The sequence below is a fragment of the Suricata suricatta genome, chromosome 4, assembly GCF_006229205.1.
Source record: "Suricata suricatta isolate VVHF042 chromosome 4, meerkat_22Aug2017_6uvM2_HiC, whole genome shotgun sequence".
NCBI classification, from domain to species: Eukaryota; Metazoa; Chordata; class Mammalia; order Carnivora; family Herpestidae; genus Suricata; species Suricata suricatta.
Genome location: NC_043703.1, coordinates 148,867,046 through 148,875,625, shown reverse-complemented (window position 1 = coordinate 148,875,625; position 8,580 = coordinate 148,867,046). Strand labels below are relative to the sequence as shown.

General features: G+C 40.3%; 1 long non-coding RNA gene across 1 annotated transcript in view; it reads left to right on the top strand.

Moving 5' to 3' along the window:
- LOC115289161 overlaps nucleotides 1-8,077 on the top strand; it is a 13,981-nt gene extending 5,904 nt beyond the window's left edge. Inside the window, exons 2-3 of the long non-coding RNA XR_003907426.1 lie at nucleotides 7,438-7,513; nucleotides 7,995-8,077. This is a non-coding gene — a long non-coding RNA (uncharacterized LOC115289161). The remainder of the gene's footprint in view (nucleotides 1-7,437; nucleotides 7,514-7,994) is intronic.
- Nucleotides 8,078-8,580: the final 503 nt, after the last annotated feature.

The following is an 8,580-nucleotide window of genomic DNA, read 5'->3' as shown; positions in this document are numbered from 1 at the left end:
GGCTATACAGACCTCAGTAACATTTTATCAACAGTTTTGGTAATGATGATGACAAGGGTGATGAAAACCATTATTGCCTTCAACTTTACTTTTATTTAAATACCACTTGGGCTTGGTTGTTCACTCTCTGGACACCTGTCTTTTCTCTTGGTTCTAACTAAGCTTTACTCATGCTTCTGTGTTAAATACCAATGAAATTCATAGAACTTTGCAACCTTAAGCTGTAAGAAAATTCAGTGCAAAAGCTTGGTTTATGTAACTTTGAATTCAGACCTTGACAACTAGACAGGATTTATCTCATGCATATGTATTAATTTTAAGTGCTTTTCTGTAACAGTCATTTGACATTTAATATACCATAATTGTATTATTAAATTTAAATGCATATTTGCAATTCTAAAAGCATTACTGAACTTTATGGGTGAAAAATACATTCTCCTTCACCTAGGTTCCTTTTCATCCACCAGCTCTCTAGTTTTATTCTCTCTGCTTACCCTTACCCTAATTGGTATCCCCTCTTCTTCCCTCAACTTCCACCTCTGAACATTCTCTTCTCTCTGCAATCCATGTTTGGTCACTCTTGCGGCACCTTCCTTCTTCTGATGTGGAAATGTCCAGTGTTTCTGTTGTCTGCAGTCAGTTTCTCACATGGTGACATTTCTCAAGCACTTGTGGAGAAGTTTGGAGATGCTGCAGTGACTGCCATGTCTCATCGATGATCTTTTAGCACAGTCTAAGGAGCATTTCCAGACGTTAAAATGGGCTGTCACTGAAAAAGGCTACCCATGGTGGTAATGAGCTCCCAAACATAATCCTTTCAGGAGGGGAGTAGAACAGATAGTGAATGTGGGAAGTTGGAGTTAAAATATAAATGACCTAAACAACCTTCCTTCTTCAGGACTTAGAGCAATATAAAGAGGTGAGATACTAACAGCTAATTAATAAAGTGCTGCAGATGCCTAACCATCCATTGAAAACTCTTAAGTTTGACCTTTTATAATGTCAGGTGTCAAGGGGATCATAGATACCACTTCCTTAGCCATCGTTTTTGCCAGAAATAAAACTGAGGCCCAGAGAAGTTGAGCCTTGGGTCACCCTTCAGCTTATTGGTGTCAGAGCTGACACAAGGACCCTGGTCTGTGATTCATATTTATCCCCTCATCTTTAGCCACATAACACATCTCATGCTGAGTTCCCTGAATGTGACCTTCCATTTAATATCTCTGACATCTCTATGCACTTGCATCTGCTCTTTGCCATGCAAAGAGGTGCAACTTTCCTAACTTTCCCTTTTATAGTTAAGTCTTATATATCCTTCAGTATGATAATCAAGTATTACTATCCCAGGAAATCTTTCTTGGTCTTCCTCCGTTACTTCTGTCTCTGTGTTTGTGCCATTCTCCTGTGTTCTTCTTTTTTTAAAAAAATTTAAAGGTTTATTTGTTTTTGAGAGACAGACTGAGTGTGAGCAGGAGAAGGGCAGAGAGAGAGAGAGGGAGACAGAATCTGAAGCAGCCTACAAGCTCTGAGCTGTCAGCACAGAGCCTGATGCAGACCTTGAACTCAAGAACTATGAGATCATGATCTGAGCTGAAGTTGGATGCTTGACTGACTGAGCCATCCAGGTGCTCCTCTCCTGTGTTCTATTATGATCCTAAATTTAATTCTGTTGGTGGTTAATCACACAATATTGAATTTTTCTATTTACTGACCATCATTTGTACTGTACTAGAATATAAGCTTCTGGAGGTCAGGGTCTGTGCATTTTTCAACTTTCCAATCTCAGGATCTGGCATAGAGCTTGCCAAAGAACAATATGAAGATTTCGTTACTTGAGAAGTGAAGGCTTCTATTCTCACTACTTCTCATAAGTCCTGTTAGTACTGCTAAGATTTTTGATGAAAAAAAACATATATTCTCCCTCACCTGATTCCTTATCTTTCATTTCTTCTCCAGGTTTTGTTCTGTCTGCTGCCCTCACCCTAACTGGAATTCCCTTTTCCCCCCCTCAACCTAAGCCTCTCAATTTCCTTTCCTTTTCCATTTCTTAGTCTTCTGTGCTCCTCTCTCTGCAATTCATGTTCACCCACTCTCAGCTGCTGCTTTCCTTTTTGGAAGTAAAAGGAATTTCCATTCTGTATGGAAATCTGGTGCTTTTATTCACTGCAAAACATTCCCCCCAGTCAGTCCTTTGCATAGTCCTATCTCTTCCTCACCATGTAAGGCAGCTCCCTTCTCAAGAGGGACGTCATTCTTTGCTTTGCTGACCCTCTATTTTAAAAGGAGCCCAGGCTCTCTGATTTTGTTGATGCCCATTGCTCTCTACAAAAGCTATTCTGGGAAAATTCTCAGAGTGTCTAACAATTTAAACCAGTCATTATCTCCTTCCTGTTTTGCTAAAATTGTTAACTTGTACACATCATGAACATGTGGTAAATAGGTACTGCTTTCCTACTTCTTTCTAGAAGTCTCCAGTGTTTATGTTCATTGTAAAAATGGTTTGCCCCAATCAGTCCACTACACAGAATATCTTACACTAAGAACCAGTTACAGGATATTGCAGTGACTGCCTTACTCCTGCTCCTTTGAGTTTTCATCATAATCTGAGGGGTCATGTTAGTTCTCTGTGATAGAAAAGATTCTATTTTTACCCCCAATGGTTCCCCTCCTGAGAGGAGGATTATTGACTAGTACATATTGACTGTCTGCCTTGCTTCAGCTGAAGAAATTTGAGCAGAAATGTGTGTCACTTCTGAGTAGCCATTTTCATAGTTTTTAGTATGATTCCTTTTCCTTCTACCACAAGACTGGCAAAATTCAAGATAGAGGTTATTCCATTAACACCTAGGAGTGAAGATGATATGGAACAGAGCTTCCTCTGACCCATTACAAACATGCAGCCTGAGTAGGAAATAACCTTTGTTGATGTCAACTGTTGCAACAGTGGTTATAACCAACATGTATTGGGGATACCTAGACATTCAGTCTCTGCCACCAAGCCTATCTTGACAGATACAGGTGAACTTTTAACTGATGTGACAAGTGGAAGCATTCGTGCTGTCACTTCTATTCAATATGTGTGATGTTCTGCAGTCATGGAAAGGGTTTGATAATTTACTACAGCCGTTCTGTTTGATAGGTTGTGCATTGCCAGGAAAAGGGTTGGAAACAAAGCTGAACCCCTGTTTGTGCTGAACTACACTGAGTCTCAAGAACAAGACCAATAAAAGTCACCAGGGTGGCATAGTTGGTTAAGCATCAGACTTTGACTCAGGTCATGATCTCATGGCTTGTGGGTTCAAGCCCTGAATTGGGCTCTGTTATGGCAGCTCAGAGCCTGAAGCCTGCTTTGGATTCTGTGTCTCCTTCTTACTCTGCCCCCGTCTCTCTCGAAAATAAACATTAATTTTTTTTTAAAAAAAGAACAAGACCAATAATAATTGAGGCTAGGACATTGGAAAATAGTCTAGAAAATTTAATGAGTGAAGTCTAATTTCCCATGTCTAGTTTTCATAAAACACATCTTAGAAAATATGAAGTTTATTTTTCTAGGATAAATAAAAAAAGCTTGATATTATATACCAATTCCCCAGTGGGTCATCTAGATGAAAAAAAATCTACAAAATGTACAGAACTTTAATGAAGTTGAGAGAAGTTCATGGCCAACAGACCCATGATCAGTGATTAGACAAAAACAGCCAACCTAACTTGAAACTGAGCTTCAGAGATAAGGACATATAAAAACAAGCTCACCTTGGGCACCCCATCTGACATGGCACATTCTCCACAGGTGGACTTCGAGCTAAAGCTAGGGGGGCATTTCCTCTCCTCATAAAGTAGCAAAAGAGTTTGTCATTCAATTGGTAGTCAGTTTTCTTTTTGCCTTTACACTTGCCACATGAAAGCCGCCTTTATATGAGTGTCACCAGCCTGTCTTTTTATAAATCACTCTTGCCTTGCCAAATAGATATGTGCATTGGTAAGACTGTCCTTTTTTACATAAGTCTCATAAATCAACATCAGTGAACAATTCCCAGCATAGGTAGTCTTTTAAATTTAAAATTGGGAAACATAAAAAAAGAGACTGTGATATGGAAAGAAAAATATCTTATAAGAAATTCTGTGCATATATTTGAGAGAGAGAAATGGAGAGAGATTGAGCCAGAGAGAAAGTTTCCTTCATTCAGATGCTCTTAACTTAGGAGCCAGAAGGCACAGCAATGCTTAGAGGAGAAAGAGAAAGTTTTCCTTTGTATCTTGGTAAATGTTTGCATTTTGTGAGGCTTGGAAGAGAGGCTGTCTTTGATGTTGCCTCAAGTGTCACTGGACTCACACATGTGCACCCTAAAATGCCTTTTCTTTGGAAAGAGAACAGAAAGAATGTGATGTCCAAAGAAGGTGACAAATAGATGAATTTTAATAGAAAAGAATACTAAAAGCAGTGCTAAATTTAGCTTATTGAATGCATACTCTGTGCTGGGTACTTTATAAACACTGTACCTGGAAAAAGCACATTCAGTCTCCACAGGAAACCACTAAGATAAGAATCACAGTTACTATCTTCTTACAGGAAAGAAAATTGAGACATAGAGATATTATTACCAATTTGAGCAGAGTCACACGGCTAATAAGTGTCAGGGCAAGACTTGCACATGGACAGTGTGACTCCAGAGTCTACACTTCACTAGCAGCAAAGCTACAGTTTAACTACAGATACTCTTATGTTGAGAAATTAACTCAATGAACAGGGCCCTACCTTCCACTGATGCTCAATGGAGATTTTCTTAGAATGTTGGCATAGATTTGGCAAAACCCTTCACCTTGCTTTAATGTACTTTCCAAAATAGATTTCTTTCTGGTGTGAAATCCTGAAGGGAGTAAATAAGTCCATAACTATGAGGGGTACATGAGGTAGTGCAAATTCATTGTAATAACTGCTGAAATCTATGGCCCTGCCCAGATTGTGTTCTACCATTTATTTGGTTCAGGGGTCATGGGAAAACTACTTCCCCTCATTAGCTTAGTTTATTTATCTGTAAAACAATGAAGGTATTAATACTGTTCTCCTAGGGTTTGTTAGTGAAATTATATATTCTTGGCCATGAGTACCCATCAACAAATGATGGTCATCATTAAATTTTAGACTGAATGCCTATAGTCCCATCCTTTACTGATGAGTTTCATGCTACAAGATTAGGTTCTCAGAACCTTAGTGAAAGCCTGTAGTGATAGCATGCATGGAACATTGACAAATCCTCCACTCACAAATTGACAGTGAGGAGAACTTATCTCAAAGGACCACTTAAAGTGTTCTAAATAATCAAAGAGTTCTAAATAATCAAAGAGTAGAAGAAGTTTCTTCTTTCTTTGAGTCATTGACAATGTACAGCTCAGAAAAAAAATATGTTTTTTAGTTATCAGGGCAATGAGATGGAAACCAGAAGATTCTATATCTTAATGGGACAGGACAAATCCAGGATATGAGTTACACTAGGAAGATCCTAAGAAAACTAAAATCATATATGTCCTATAGATCACACCTGCCTAGTTTAAAGAACAACAAGGCTGTCCCCAGTGGCTGCTACTGTCTTCCCACTTCTCCCTGCTGCTCCAGCGAATTCTCTACTGGGGAGGGGTATGGAAGGGAAAGTATTATTTCAATAACTTACGAGGACCAGATTCCTCACTGTTACATCCTCCAAATCAGAATTTTCTGGAAGATAGGAAGGATGGGATTTTAAAAATTTCCCATACTAATTCTCATATGCTTTCCTCCAGCTTGATACCACTGTGTTTTAATATCATTTACATATATGCATTAACATATGAGGAGTAAATTTGAAGTAATAATGTGGTTCTCAAAGTCACACACAAATATTTCCATGACTTTGTTCATCTCCCATGCTTATTTATCTAACTAAAGGTATCTAAATATATTGAAACATAGCTTAGACTTTACTTACAGAAAGATATTTGTTCCCACTAGCCATTATTCTTTTATTCAACTATTAATGATTAAATATATTATAATTTTTTTGCTTGGCTTCCAGGAGTCTAAATGCATTGCTTGTTACTATAATAGTTCATATTTTGGGTGTGTTAATATCCTTCTTCATCTTTGTTATTCTAATTATCTGTGCCTATTGTTGAACAATGTGTTTTTCTGTGAGACATCCCTAGTCATTATTAGAAGTAGGTTATATATAAATTTACCAAAAAGAAAAATATTTATTCTCTAAAAAGCCATAAAGTGGATTTACCTCTCAGATTTCTCTCTTCTTCTTGCCCAGCATCTTACAGACAAGTGTGCCTGGAGGCACCTTCCCACACATCTTTTGATAATAATATATGACAAACATTAATTCACAAGGTCCCTGCATCTTACTAACAAGGATTTTTCAAGGTGGTCTGTTTGAAAGGTCTTGGGTATTATGTGCTATGTCATAGCTTTTCACATAACAGGTCTGAAGGTAATCATTTCTGAGAAAAGATGAAAGGAGCCCAACATGTGGGGTCTGAGAAATAATGACAAGTCTGGAGAACAGGCTGGATAAAAGGAGGGTAAAGGGTATTGTTAGCGTGCCACATGGAGACTTTGGTTCAATCAGAACATACTGAAAAAAAATGATGAAAAAACATACAAAGAGCACACTGTGCTTTGCTCTCCCTTGTGCCTTGATAAGCAGTAGGCAGGGAGATGAAGGTCCTTGTTCCCCGGAGATTGCTTACACAGGATAAGTACCTCTCCCTCCCGTCCTTGCTCACTTGCCTTTCTCTCTCCTTAGCTCTTCTTCATTTCTTTTTCACATTCCCCAGGACATTATTAGGCTTTCCTTTGTGTATACCTTTGAGATATCTATTTCACCTCAGTCAGATTACATTCACATTTTTAGCTAAAAGTTGCTGTGATTTGTTTTGTGATTTCATGGAGTAGAGTTTGGTCTATGGTTTGCATACTTCAAAAGCGGCTTTGTGTGTTTCAGCTTCTCTTCTGGTACACCTGAGACCACCCTTCCCTCTCCACCCAATCTGCTCAGACCTGTGTCTGAGCCTCTGCCCCAGCCTCAGGCCCAGGTAACCTACGCATGGCAGGGGTGATGCAGCACTGCGTGGTCCACCTGGAAAACATAGTGCCCCGTGCCTCCCTGGAAGGAACCCTGGCAGCCCTTCCCTCGGGTTCTGGGACATTTCAGGCAGCTCTCCATCACTGGAAAGCAGCAGATGGGATGGATAAAGGCAGTTCTGCAGACAGTGCTACTAGATGGGCTTCCCCAGTGGTCTTTCCAGCTGGAAGCAGAGCGGCCAGAAAGCGATCATCCTCAGCCCCGTTCCATTGCCTCAAGAGCCACAGATGGCTTCCCCAAGCACCTGAAGTCTGTTCTGCTTCCCTGGATGGGACAAGCCGCAAACTGCAGAAATTCTTTTGTCTTTCCACAGTGCAACTCAGAACCCAGTTTCGTTCTGCCTTGAGACGGAGAGCAAGGAGAGAACACAGAATAGAAAGAGCCAGAAGGTGGAGAAATTAATGTTTAATGTTTGAAACTCCCTGGGACTGGCCAGCTGCTCAAATGGTGCATCAGGGGGTATTTATAGCCCTGCTTCCTGTGGGCACAGAAACAGGACTTGAAAATAGTCCAGGTCTCATCCTCCAGAAAGACGTGGGTTGACCAGTTTGAGTCTGAAATGATTGCATTATTCTTACATTTTACTAAGTGTAGCCATTTTTTCTGTCCCTTTTTTTGTCCTTACCTTTTTGACTCTTACTTAATTATTCATTCTATGAACATCAGCCAAGGGCACAGAGAGCCACTTCTACTGAAGTTCAGCTGAATTTCAGCTCCTGTTTAATGAATCCTCCATTTGTTTTACATTTTAGCTGAGTGATTGGGGCTGGGGCTGGGGGTAACTGGCAGTTCTGGCATGGTAAACGCTTTGAAGAATGAATAACCCTGGGACAGATGCCAGGAAGGCAGAAATGATCTTTGGTTTTGCAGAGCTACCTAGAGGAGGCCACCAGTGGTTACGTTGTGTTGGGCCCAGGAATATTCCACGATCAGTCAAGACTCTCAGTTGCTGCCTAGTGTCATGGCAATTACGTAGAAAAACTAAACATTTTTTTTCTGACATATGATTTGCATCTTTCTCCTTACTCCTCTATCCAAAAGCAAGTTGCAAGCTCCATCATCTCCCTTTCCATATTCCACACTGTTTCCTAAGGCCGAAAAGTGCAGGCAGGCACCGGGCAGAATCTCTCTAGCCAGGTATGAACCAAACAAGCAAGGCTTGGCCTTGTACTTTTCATTGCTCCTCAGCCACTGAAGCTAAGGAGCAAGGAGAAGGAGCAACAGTGATAAGCTCAAGACCCCCCTGAAAGGTAGTGGGCTGGCAGTTCTACTGAAGTAACAATATACTTGTTCAAGATGGCCTGCTTTCTTCAACATAAATAAGGAGGCTGACTGTTCATTCCTGCCATGACCCACATAATGCCAGGAGATTCTGTTCACTCCGTCTGTTAGCCAGGCTAAAGAAAACGCAGGACAGGCCACCTAACAGGAAGGAGTGGAGGGTCCTGACATTGGA